Genomic DNA, 13,449 nt, shown 5'->3' with positions numbered 1-13,449 from the left:
AATAGTGTTATTTCAAAGTTAATCCACCCAATATAATAATTAGATTACCAAAGCTTATTGGTTAGAGTTAATTTTAAAGTTCTAAATCTAGATATATCTAATTTGTGGTTACGATCTAATAACGTCATGTCACCTAATTATAGTGATTGATGGTATATCGCGGTGTATAAATAAGTTATAATATTTAAGATTTTTTTTATACGCAATAATCGAGCAGAGTCGTAGCAGGATGGGGTTCGATTCTAACTCAAGGAAATTAAATATTTAATATTTTCATATCCTCGCTCTGGTAACGATACGTAAAGTAAGTAAACGTGAAGTGACTTTAATGGGAACAGAGTGTCATAACACTAGGCTCCCAGGTTTACTCTGCCAACCCTGCTATGTGCTGGATACAGCGTGATGCTAAAAATTTAAAATATTTTCCACCAGCTTCTCTCTGCCCACCCCAGAATATGGAAGCTGCGTGAAAATAAAACGAAACTTAATAAACAAATTAACTTTAATCACAGACTATGAGTGTCATCAACATGTCATTAAGGGTTACTTTCGATATTCAATTAAAATGATATTCAAGCGATATCCGTAATGAGCTTACCAAATTTCAAACCACACGCTTCCAAAGATTGGGATTTTATTAAGTATATATCATTTAATAATTATTGGTTAGAATATACAGAGAATGTTCTTTCAAAGTTTGGCGCGCAAGAAAATTATAGTATAGCTAAGTATAGCTTGTAGTGGTAAGTACATTTATCTTGGACTCTTAAGGAAAAATTAGTTATAGTATCTAGTTGTAGTTAGTTAGTTTTGCAAGTTTAATTTTCCAAAATCTTTTTTTTAGCTTCACCAGTATCCTACACATAGCAGAGTACGCAGAGGAATTCCTAGTTTCCCTAGGAACCTAGTGTTTTTGGTTCAATTTTAAAGACATGTTGAGAGGAGGAAATCAAAGCCGCAGTCTTTTTACTAGAGCTGAGCGAGGAAATGAAAATAATAAATTTCTACAGATTGGGAATCGAACTCGCAACCGCCGCATTTGCACTCAGATGCTGATAATATAATTTGAAACTTTGAATATCCCTGGAAGCTAATAACTATGAACGTATCAACACACGATTGACATACGTTTGGCGTTGTTCAGTAATTAAGTCTATAGGTATGTGATTATAATTAGCATTGTAATATGCTATCGGTTATATTATAAATTTATAACTCAATAAGTATATTAGTATTTGTTTTTATGTTGATGGTTTTTTTTCAGCGTTACGCTGTATCCCGCATATAGCGGGTTAGGCAGAGGGATCCTAGTGTTAACTCGTTCGACATTTTCCGCCGAATAACATTGATGAAATGTGTACATTAAGGAAAAAAATCCAATCATGGACTCAACAGCTACGATTTTTTTTTTCATAACTTTTTAGTTTTTTTTTGGTAAGCTATTATTATAATAATAGTAATATTCTTCAAAAACTTAAAAAATATCTAGTTTAGGCAAAGATAAAAAAACATAATTCTCACCACAATAAAAGGACTTGTCCTCACTGACTGAGGTAAGACGCACGCACAGCCGTAACCGCTGATGGTAGAAACGTGAAATTTGGACAGATGTTTCTATTCGTAATCCGGACATCCACTAAGAAGGGATTTTGAAAAATTTTAACCCTAAAGGGGTGAAATAAGGGTTCAAAGTTTGTATGGAAAAAAAATTTAATCCTCATCAATTTTTATAAAATTTGAAATTTAGATTTTTAAAAGTATTTAATTGAACACATGTTTCATCGTTTTCTAGAATTCTCCCCCTAAGGGTGCAAATAAGGGGTTGAAAGTTTGTATGGAAAAATTCTTAAATCGCCACCGATTTTTATCAAATTTGATATTTAGACTCTTAAAAATATTTAATTGAACATGTGTTTCATGGTTTTCTAGAATTCACGCCCTAGGGGTGCAAATAAGGGCTTGAAAGTTTTTATGGAAAAATCTTTAATTCGCCACCGATTTTTATAAAATTTGAAATTTAGACTCTTAAAAATATTTCATTGAACACATGTTTCATGGGTTATTAGAATTCACTCCTAAATACGCAAGCGAAGCTGCGCGCGTTCGCTAGTTTAGATATAAATATAAAGATGATTGCATCGTTCTCCACAAACAGAAGTGTTTTAATGAAAACGGAGTGTCTTAACACTAGGTTCCCAGGTTCCCAATGCATATCCTGCTATGTGTAACTGAAAACATGACTGCGGATTCGATTGCATGAATGAAATGAATTATTTAGTATTTTCACTTCCTCGCTCTGGTAACAAGACAGAGCTCACCTAACCTAGTCACGTTTATACAAATTAATTCATTATATTTTTGGATTTAAGATTAAAGGTGAGCAATGAGTGGCGCAATAATAAGGAAATTCGATAAGTAATAGGAATTTAAATATGCTTTTTATTTTTTGGAAATTATACCAAAAATAAACTTGGAAACCATCTTGACCCAGTAACTATATACCTACAACTATTTATACTATATAGAATGAGATGTTTTTTAACAGAGTAGTCAGAGGGAGAACCTAGTGTTAAAACACTCCGTTTTCCACTTTCCTACTAATTTTCAACAAATTGCAAATTGAGTTGCGGAGCTCAGCACCGCTTTGCCTTATTACTTTGTTGATAAGTTAAACATATTTTTTCTCGAATTTATGTCCTTTTCACTGAACTTTTGGGAAATTGGATTCCTTTTATTTTAATTAAGGAATGAAGTGTATTAGCACGAGGTTCCATTTGCCTACCCTATCTGAGGGAGATGGCGCGAAACCGTTATAAAAGTTTGAAAAAATGAACCCCAACCCACCGTTTCAAATTACAACTCCATTTAATTAAACGACAATAATTGCCGTTTGCCTTTGAAACCGAACATTTTGACATATACAGTTGTTCATTTGTAAAATTGGTAAATTAGATTTAATAGTAATTTAGGTTTTGGCTTTAGATTTTAGGCTTTGTTACGGCGAAACCACAATGAAATGGCTATATAGCCTGTGGTCCTTATCACTTTTGTGGATACGTAGGTTTATAAGTTTATTATAATGATACACAAATTAATTATTATGTATTATTAATATTGAGGTCAGTCAGGCAAAGGCATAAGAGTGCGACTATAGATGCGAGAGGTTGCGGTTTCGATTCCCACTTGGGGGGATGAATTATTTTCCTACCGCAAAAAATTTTCCTGAAAATTCTATACATAATACAATCAGAATAATAGTGACCCAACTCAAGCGATGCTGTACGACTAGGCCAAGACGGCCTCTAAATATATTTTCAATATTTACAAAACAATATTAAATTAGAAAGCCTTATAAAATTCGATTTATTTAATAGTTATTTCGTTAATAATAAACATGCCACGTAATAAATCAGATATCTGCTATATCTGATCTGCTATATATTTATTTTACTCTAACAAGAAAATAAATTATAAGTTAATTAATAAGAAGACAAACAAAAATTAATTTTATCAATCAGTTTGTTTATAAATATTTATTCATCAGACAGCAATATCAAGTTGAAGCGAATATTATCCGTTGAAAACTTTTTATTGCTTATAATGTTTTCAAAATTGTAATTCTGTCTGTATATGTATTAAATTTATTTTACTTTCCAGCTTCACGCCTTCACGCATTTATCTTGCTGGATCTATGAAGTAGGGTAGGCAGAGGGAGCCTAGTGAAGCGATAGAGAGACACCATTGGCCTAAACGTTCCCATTGTTATTAGTTATAAAAAAATGTTTGAATTAACGAGTGCAAATAAATATTATATTTAACAAAAAATATATTCTATTAACTCCATTTTTGTAAATACTAAATATGTATAATGATAATTTAGTGATAATAAATCTGTGATAATAATGTTTTCTTAGATCGTCATCTTTTGTTAGATAATTCGTGATTATTATGTTTTTTTTTGCCGTTATCACTTATAATTATCGTCATAAATCGACTTTACAGACAGCTAGTTTTTTATTAATGTGTTTTAGCTTTACGCTTTATCCCGCAAAGAGCAAGGAGGGCAGAGGGAACCTAGAAACCTAGAGGACTCGAGGGCTTGCATGTCGAGTGGCGGAACGGAACACCGCGCTTTGCCTCGTTACCAGTGCAAGAAATTGAATTTCATAACAATATATAGTTTTTTCGTCAAATTTTATAATTATACATTAACAAGAACGTATCTTAAAACTTATAAGTTGACGGAAGAGTTTTATAGAGTAGAATCTATCTAGAGAAAGTCAGGGTAAAAACATAAAGTTAATACAAGATATAATACATAAGATATCCTGTAATTAAAACGAAGTTTTCGAGTTGATTTGCAAAACAAGTGAATTTGATAAGCGCCGGCTTCCTTCTAGCTGCTCATTTCTATTTTTGCGAGAGGAATTAATTAATATTTTCACAATGGGCCCCATCGAGTCATTTGTTACCGGTAAGTATTGTGGAAACACTGTGGCTGTCGACTTGGGTAGATTTGTGTAGCTTCACGCTTTTTTAATGCGCTTTTATTATGTCAACTTTTGTTCTGTGCAAAGCTTAGCTTAGCTTTGGCATTACGTTGTATCTTGCACATAGCAGGGTAGGCAGAGGGAACCTGGGAACCTAGTGTTAAGACTGTCCGTTTCCATTAAAACCATTCCGTTCTTAACGTCGCGCTTACTTTACCAGAGCGAGGAAATGAAAATATTAAATATTTCATGCCTCGAGTGGGAATCGAACTAACAATCTGTCCCATTTACAGTCGTACGCTTGTAACAGGCACCCAAACGAACCCTCAGCTTTGTAATATTTTATAAGTATAAGTTCAACCTTTAGTACTACCAGTGGCTCTCCACTCAACAGTGTACGAGGTTGAAGAAGTCGGCGAAGACAAATTACTTTATTTCTTCGTCTATTTATTTATTATGGCCCCTTCTGCTTTCATTATTTTTTTGTTTCCCACTGTCCCCTTGTTTTCCGAGTCACTTGGTTATCAGTTCAACAGTCTATTACTCATTTGTGGAAGTTTTATTAAGACCAATTTGGGCGTTTAACTAAGTTAAGGCGACTTTCAACGTTTATATGTGTGAAATCAGTGGCGTAACCCAACGCCGGGATTCACTACGTAATTATATCGTTACTTGAAACATTTTAAATTACTTTTAAATAAGGAAGTTAGTTATGGAGGTTTGATATAATATGTGATATTGTGAGATTTGAAAATAATTATTATTTAGCCTTCCTAATATATGTACTAAATTTGGAAAATGTATATTTGTCCACCAATTTCTCGGAAAGTAAAAGTCACATCCAGAGGATCTTTGATTTTTTTGATTGCAGGGTAGGCCGAGGGAACCTAGTAGCGTAGCGTTTACACATTCCTTTCTCTTTACGAGGACAAGCGTAAAGCTGTTTTTATTATCGTACATATTTTTTAATGCGGCTTCGCCTACATGTTCCGTCAAGACGCCTATAGTCTCTCTCAATAAATGGACTATTTTTTTTTATTTGGATAAAAATCTATATTGTTTTGTGTTTGTGTTATATGTCATTGTTTTGATGCAGGATCACTTTCCCATATTCGTCTTTTTTGTATTATATTGTTGGACATACTAACAATATTTCCTATCATTTTCCATCTGGTATATCTTACCAGATATTTTGTACTCAATACTAAAAAAAGTAGAAAATAGAGTGTCTTACCACTAGGTTGCCTCTGCCTACTGTACTGTATGAGGAAAAATCCATGAAGTTAAAGAAATATCATTGACTTACATAAAATATTCTAACCCGGACGCAGGTGTGGAATGTTTCAAACTCCGCTTAAAGATTCAGAAGCCCTCGTCCGAGTTCAGTCGAATTTTTCTCCCATTACACAATTCTTTACTTTCTTTTTGCTTGTTTATATAGAAAAAAATTGTGTCTGTTGGATTGTACTTAAAATACTATTGTTTTATATCAAAAAATCATTATATTGTATGTGGGGAAATTGCAAGGCTGCACACGTGATGATTGTGGGCTCGATTTCCATTCGAGAGTATGAATTATTTTCATTATAGCGCTCTGATAAACAAAGAACAGCTTCTAGTTCCGACTCTGGATGGAGGATTTAGCACGGAATAAAGTGTCTATGGAATAAGGCTCTATGAAAACTAATAGGCAAACGTTTGGTTCTAATTTCACTTACAATATCGACAAACTGCGACATTAAAATTCGTCATTCTTGCAAATAGGAAGAGTACTGTATAAAATGCAAAAAAATGTACAAAATTCTTCAAATTTCCTTTTTATCGGCATTTTTTACAAAATGGGAAGGTTTTATATATTTTTTAAAGAAATATTTTTCATAAATAGCAAGAAAGCAAGTCTGTATCACTTCGTAGCTAAGAAAAGTTAACTCCCCAAGGGCGATGGTTTTCCAAAACTTCATCTGACGTTACGCATGTATAATCTGTGCTCATTTTGAAACTTGACTTTTGTTTTTTTTTTTCACAATCAAGAGAAGAGGCAGAAGTTGAAAAGCCTTTTTGTGTTTTGTATTTTTTTTTCACAGTGGACAGTCTTAAAGGTTAGTGTAGACTAGTTAAAATGATAATTAAAATGTTTTATTTGTTATTTCTGGGATTTTGTTAGTATGTTCGGCTTTACGCTGTATCTTGCATATAGGAGGAGGTCCTCTTGGGAATAGAGGACTAGAGTTAAGTAAGAGACTCCGTTCCCCACACACACCACCACACTACAGCTAAGAAATTAAAATAACAAATTCCCGAAGTGGGAAATGAACCCACAATTGTTGCGTAACAACAACTAGCATCTTGAGAATATCAACATTGTAAGAAAAGAAATCGTAATGCTAGAACACTTGTTTAGGATTTCTGCGGATTTCGTAGTACCAGTGGCAAGACGGTTATGAAATAGATTTTCTCTCGGGGAAATGTATTATTTTCATTTTGTCGCTCTGGTAACGGTAAAGTAAACATCAAAGCGCGAAGTTGAACTCTGTCACTCATCACGCAATTATTCGAAAATTAGGTGTAAAATAGGGAATTGAGTATTTTAACACTAGGTTCCCTCTTCCTTACCTTCTACAGCATGTGAAAACTGTGTGAATATTTAAAAAGTTACAAAAACACTCGATTTTACAGCTCTAACGCTGCACCGTGTGTACCGACCTTAGTTCGTTAGAGGCAATCAAGCACTTGCTGATTGTTAAGTCTCGTCCCTTTGAAACAATCACAATTGTAGTCGCTACGGTTTTAAAGTATGACATTTTTAAATTGTTAACTTACAAATGCGGTGTTTCTTATTTACAGAGCTAGGTAGTTTAATTTTTTTGCTAAAAATGCCATAAAATAGTACACCATTATGGCAAATGATTCGTATAATATTTCAAAATTTCCATACAAAAAACGGAACAGGAAATAGGTATTAGCATAACCCTTTAGGTGTAAAAAACAGTCGTCTTCCAATTTTTTTACCCTAATTCACGTCATTTATCCAACCCTGCCTTTTAGGTATCGTCCTAACAAATGATCTTTATTTCCATAGCGATAGTGATGTGACAGCATATATACTCAATTTGTGTTTTTTTTTTGTTTTCATACATTTTAGAATATTGCAGGATAGAATGGTATTATCGATAATATGTCAGCTCACTCTTTATTATTTGCATGTTTAATTATTTTTGAATACAATGAAAAAACCACTTACTTAAAGAATTGTCATTTTTACTAAACTTTGTGTACAAGGATTATTTTTAATTTTTAGTTCCAATTCTTTATTACTAAAATATTATTAATATTAAAATAGGTAGTCCTCCCTCATTCCTAAGTATCATATTTCCAGTTAAATCCAATTATTGAATAAAATTGAATTTCTAAATAAAACAAAATATGTATTGCACATACATCTATTTAGGCGTTAAAGTGAGAAGCTGAATATAAATAAAAAATAAAAATCGAATAAAGACCGAATCAATTATTTTTTTGTCAACGCTCGCGCGTCCCTCGTCCTTATATTAGACAGGTGTAAACAACAATTTACTTGGGCCCGTAATAAATTCACGTCTGATTTAGTTCATTCGTTTTTTTGGAGTTCTGTAGTTCGATAATAAAAATGAAAAAAAAATATAGTAAGGCGATTGCAACTCGCACTTGATCATTTCTGTTGATTTATACACCTCTCGCATGTAGCGTGGTAGGTAGAGAGGACGCAGTGTGAACACTCTACGTTTTACTATTACTTAATTCAATACATATCAATACCTACATTGTTTTTCTCAGGTTGAGTAACATGTTTTATCACGCAGTGTCTCTAAAATTGGGTGCGTAGAGGACGGAGTGTCTTAACACTGAGCTCTCTCTCTGCTTAACCAGTTATGTGGAGGATATGGCGTGAAGTAACAGTAAACTCTACATATGTATACTTATTATTCCTTTCATTTATCTTGTAAAAGATCAACAAAAATGGTTTTCTCATTAAAAAAAACCATTTCAACTGTCTTTACACATAAATATTCCATACAAACTCATATTTTAAGAGTCACTTAAATAACGTATCTCATACATAAATATATAATTGCATTTGAGAAATCGTGTGAGAAAAATGATTTTCTTGATATCAAAAGATTACGATAATAAATTGTTCCTATCTGATCTGTCTTCTACTATGGGTAAAGATTACACGTTTTTATGGGGACTTCGAGTTCTAAATGGTACCATCAGGTTAAGATAGGTTTGGGAAGATTTATTGAGCACTTTTAGGTTGGGAATTCTATTTTGTGGGGTGTAAATTAATTTGTTTGTTTATACTAGGTATATATGTATATGGTTAAGGTCAAACATGGCGCAGAAGCACAAGTGACTGCAAATGTAACTGGTTTTGGCTTCGGTTCCCACTCGAGGAAATAAAAAAATTAATGTCTTCTGGTAACGAGTGCAATAATGTTATCTGTGCATTTAATGTTATCTGGTTCGCTCTGGTAACGAGGCAAATAATGGAGTCGAACAGATGTGCCTTAATAGGAACTAAGTTCTTGTATTAGTTTTGTTTTATCTCGTTAGTGGAGAACGGAGTGTCTTAATACTAGGTTCTCTCTGCTTACCCTGTTGTGTGCAGGATACACGTGAAGCTGATTCGATCAGGTTAATCGTTTCAATTTTATCCTTATATTTCATTACTTGAAAATGCGGGGAACAAGATATAAAAGCTAGTATGATATAGATATCTAAAAAAAATGGCTATATCATTATTCATAAAACTTTTTAATAATATTTTCCATAGTAAGGGTGAGCTACCAACAATACCTCGCAGTCAACTATAACTCAGCGCGAGGATAACTGTCTATACGACGTAGCTGAGTATTGATTATTGAATGATTTGAACTTAGATACCGAAATAAAATTTGGATTACATTCATATTTTATATATCATGAAAGATGATATTTCGCTTCGTTTAGCTCAATTGGTGGATTTTTTTTAATGAATGATAGTTAACTCTGCAGCGGAACAGGATCTAACCCACCTCCTCTCGCATTTACCGTCGCACGCTGGTACCCCTGCGCCGTGACTGGCCTCGATATGAATAGTTTCTATTTTAATACATAACTTATTATAAGTAGTCCTGATATTTTATATAAAATGTATTTATTTAATATAAAATATATGAATCGAATCCACCTATGTTGCTACTGACAGCTAATTTTTGTTTGCGGAAATAACTTTTATTAACCATCTTATATATGTACTAGCGGACGCGCGCAGCTTCGCTTGCGTATTTAAGGGTGAATTCTAATAACCCATGAAACATGAGTTCAATGAAATATTTTTAAGAGTCTAAATTTCAAATTTTATAAAAATCGGTGGCGATTTAAAGATTTTCCCATACAAACTTTCAACTCCTTATTTGCACCCTTAGGGGGCGAATTCTAGAAAACCATGAAACATGTGTTTAATTATATACGTTTAAGAGTCTGAATTTCAAATTTTATAAAAATTGGTGACGATTTAAAAAAAACCTATACAAACTTTCAACCCCTTGTTTGCACTCTTAGGGGGAGAATTCCAGAAAACGATGAAACACGTGTTCAATTAAATACTTTTAAAAATCTAAATTTCAAATTTTATAAGAATCGGTGGCGATTTAAAGATTTTCCCATACAAACTTTCAACCCCTTATTTGCACCCTTAGGGGGCGAATTCTAGAAAACCATGAAACATGTGTTTAATTAAATACGTTTAAGAGTCTGAATTTCAAATTTTATAAAAATTGGTGACGATTTAAAAAAAACCTATACAAACTTTCAACCCCTTATTTGCACTCTTAGGGGGCGAATTCCAGAAAACGATGAAATACGTGTTCAATTAAATACTTTTAAAAATCTAAATTTCAAATTTTATAAAAATCGGTGCCGATTTAAATTTCTTTCCATACAAACTTTGAACCCCTATTTCACCCCTTTAGGGTTAAAATTTTTCAAAATCCCTTCTTAGTGGATGTCCAGATTATGAAAGTAAACTTTTGTCCAAATTTAACGTTTCTACACACAGCGGTTACGGCTGTGCGTGCGTCTTACCTCAGTCAGTGAGGACAAGTCCTTTTATATATATAGATTAGTTACTAGGGATGGCAAGGCTTTTCATAGAAATCAGTTTCAAAGCCAATACAAATGAGATTTTAGTATCGATTTTTTGTGAATTCATATATTTTTTTATAGCTTCGTGCTATATTACGCACATAGCAGGGTAGGCAGAGAGAACCTGGAAACTTAGTGCTCAGATATACCTACACATACAAACTATTTATTTGTATTCATATCGCTCTTTATTACTTATGCACTACCGTTATATCCTGCTCTATCGTAAGTTTATGTTAGTTAAGGTTACCTGTAAGAGATCACTAATAGTGATAAGGTCGCCCTTGCATGCTACTCTATGTCTTCTGTCTTACTATTTAGTTATGTGTTTGTTTATGTATGCAATAAAGAGTTTTATCTATCTATCTATCTATCTAACACTATGCCCAAGTCCTAACTGCATAGACTCTACACCTTAGTCAAAATGTACGGCATGGCCGTTTCATTAATGCTATTGGATATTGGATGATTTATTAACTAAGCTAAAGCCATATTAAGTAAAGTTTAGATTTTGAAGTTAATAGGGCTTATAGACTTAGAACTGATATATTTTTTGAAATAAATCAGCGCCACGATGGTCTCAATCAGTCTTTTTGTGATTGGAAAAAGTGCAAATACGTCATTGTTCCGCCAGATGAGCGACAAAATGACATCTTTAAGACAACATACAGTAGTGTTATTAAATAGAAAGAACAATAAAAAAAGTGTTATTACAGTAAGCCAGTGTCGCTGCTGTGAATGGAAAAAAACGTGTCCTTTGAACCTGAATACGTCTACAGTGATATATGGTGTTACTAGATATGTATGTGCAATTACAAATATGTAAATAAAAATCAGCTTCACTCTGTATCCCGCATACAGCAGGGTAGTCAAAGGAAACCTCATGTTAAAACACTGAATACCCCCATTTTCCTCTGACTTCTGAAGGCATTGCGTGCTGCGTGGCAGAACTCAACGCCGCGCTTTGCCTCGACACGAAAGCGAAAAAATGGAAATATAAATTTAAATAAATATTTAATCTTCTCGATTGGGGATCGAACCCAAAACCAGTCGCGTTTACGGTCACACTTTATGCCTCTGCGCCACGACTGGTCTCTTAATTGATACGAGTATGTGCAATTAAGTAAAAAATACTATAAAGTCATTAATAAGATCGGATTACGAACGTAATAAGCGTATAACACTATATAATATGTATAAATCAACTTAAAAATATATCTTCCAGACGACCTACTTCCGTGGCCTTCACACAAAAAGGTGTCTGTCACTGGTACTGGTACTGGTACTGGAGGTACGGTGCGCAAAAACGTCTACGTTTGTAAGTATGTGTGTAGTGTTGTCAGAAAAAGTGTGTGTTTGATATAATGTAAGGAAATTAAAAATGATTGTGGACACTCGTGTCCGAGATAACTCTCGAGATAACTCTCGAGTTATGGTTTCGATTTTTGGAATAAATTAATTGAGGAATAACGTAATGCAAATAAAATCATTAATATTTTTTAATCGTTTGGTTAGAGTGTTTCACGGTATTTGTTTGTCGTTAAACTTCCACTCTTCAATAATTAGACAAAGCAAATAATGCAGATTTTTAGTTAACTAGTAAGAAAAGAATATTAGTCTGTTTAAATTTTTACATGGAAAAAATATTACAAGATAAATAAAATATTACGATGGGGCAGGCGTTTCTCGGACCTAGATTTGATCTGCAAGTCCCAGGCACTACTCCGAGCTCCTCACCTACACAATTACTACTATTATCCTGTATTTAGGAATTGTTACTTTAATTGAAATTAACTTTTAACTTATCTATATAAATAAAAATTCCGTTACTGAGTGACCGACAAATAATATGAAACAGTTGGACTTAGAAAGTCAATATTGGGCCTGCTTGTTGAGTTTCAACTGGGAAACTGAGTGTAAGGAAGCACTAACAAATAACTTCCCGAAATTCTTACGGAAACAGGAAAATAGTGGGATTTTCTATCTTAAAGTACTTCTAAGCAAAGTTACGGACGATGACTACCATTAAAAATTAGATACATTTATAAAACACACTGTAATTACAATTGTAACTTATACAATTTTTATTTTACGTTTCACATATTAGGGTTACCAAAAATGTGTCTTTAGAACATTTTTTTATACAACTATTTGGCATAAAGATGACTTTATTCGCCGACCCTACCACTAATAATTTGCGCCAAGCGAAGCGTCACTTTTAATCTCAATATTCAGATGAGCACAATATGAAACTACAGCATTCCATCTCTTTTTAACGCGTAAAATCGTATATAGCTGTCCCTTTTTAAATTGGTATAGCTAATAATAAAATTCGTACCGTTTGTGTGTACAGTGAAGTTTATGACTTAAGCTTAAAAGGATTTATGAGGTTAGTTGGGTCTTTGTGGAAACTCTTCTATCTTTATTTCCTAACTAATGCTGTATAAAAAAAGGTTTTTTTTGACATTTTTTCATTTAGTGCCTGAATCTTCTGGAAAATAATTAAATATGAGGAATTTAATTTCCTCGCTTAACAAAGTAAAGCGTGGCGTTAAATTCCGTCACTCAATACGATGGAAAATGCAAAACGGAGTTCTGTTAACACTAGGTGCCCTCTGCATACCCTGTTGAAGAAAGTGGTGTAGTATAGAAAATACAGAAATATTTAATGTTTAGCGCCAGAAGTCAAAGCCGCACAGTTCCTTCACTATAAAAATAAATTATACAACAATCTTTGTGGAATGTTCATTTTCTAATACAATGTATACAGTTAGATATTTACTTTCTATATTTC

Source organism: Heliconius melpomene, chromosome 1 (genome assembly GCF_056956725.1).
Source record: "Heliconius melpomene rosina isolate 202511_hmr_F chromosome 1, ASM5695672v1, whole genome shotgun sequence".
In the NCBI taxonomy this organism is placed as follows: Eukaryota; Metazoa; Arthropoda; class Insecta; order Lepidoptera; family Nymphalidae; genus Heliconius; species Heliconius melpomene.
This window is presented reverse-complemented; position numbering follows the sequence as displayed.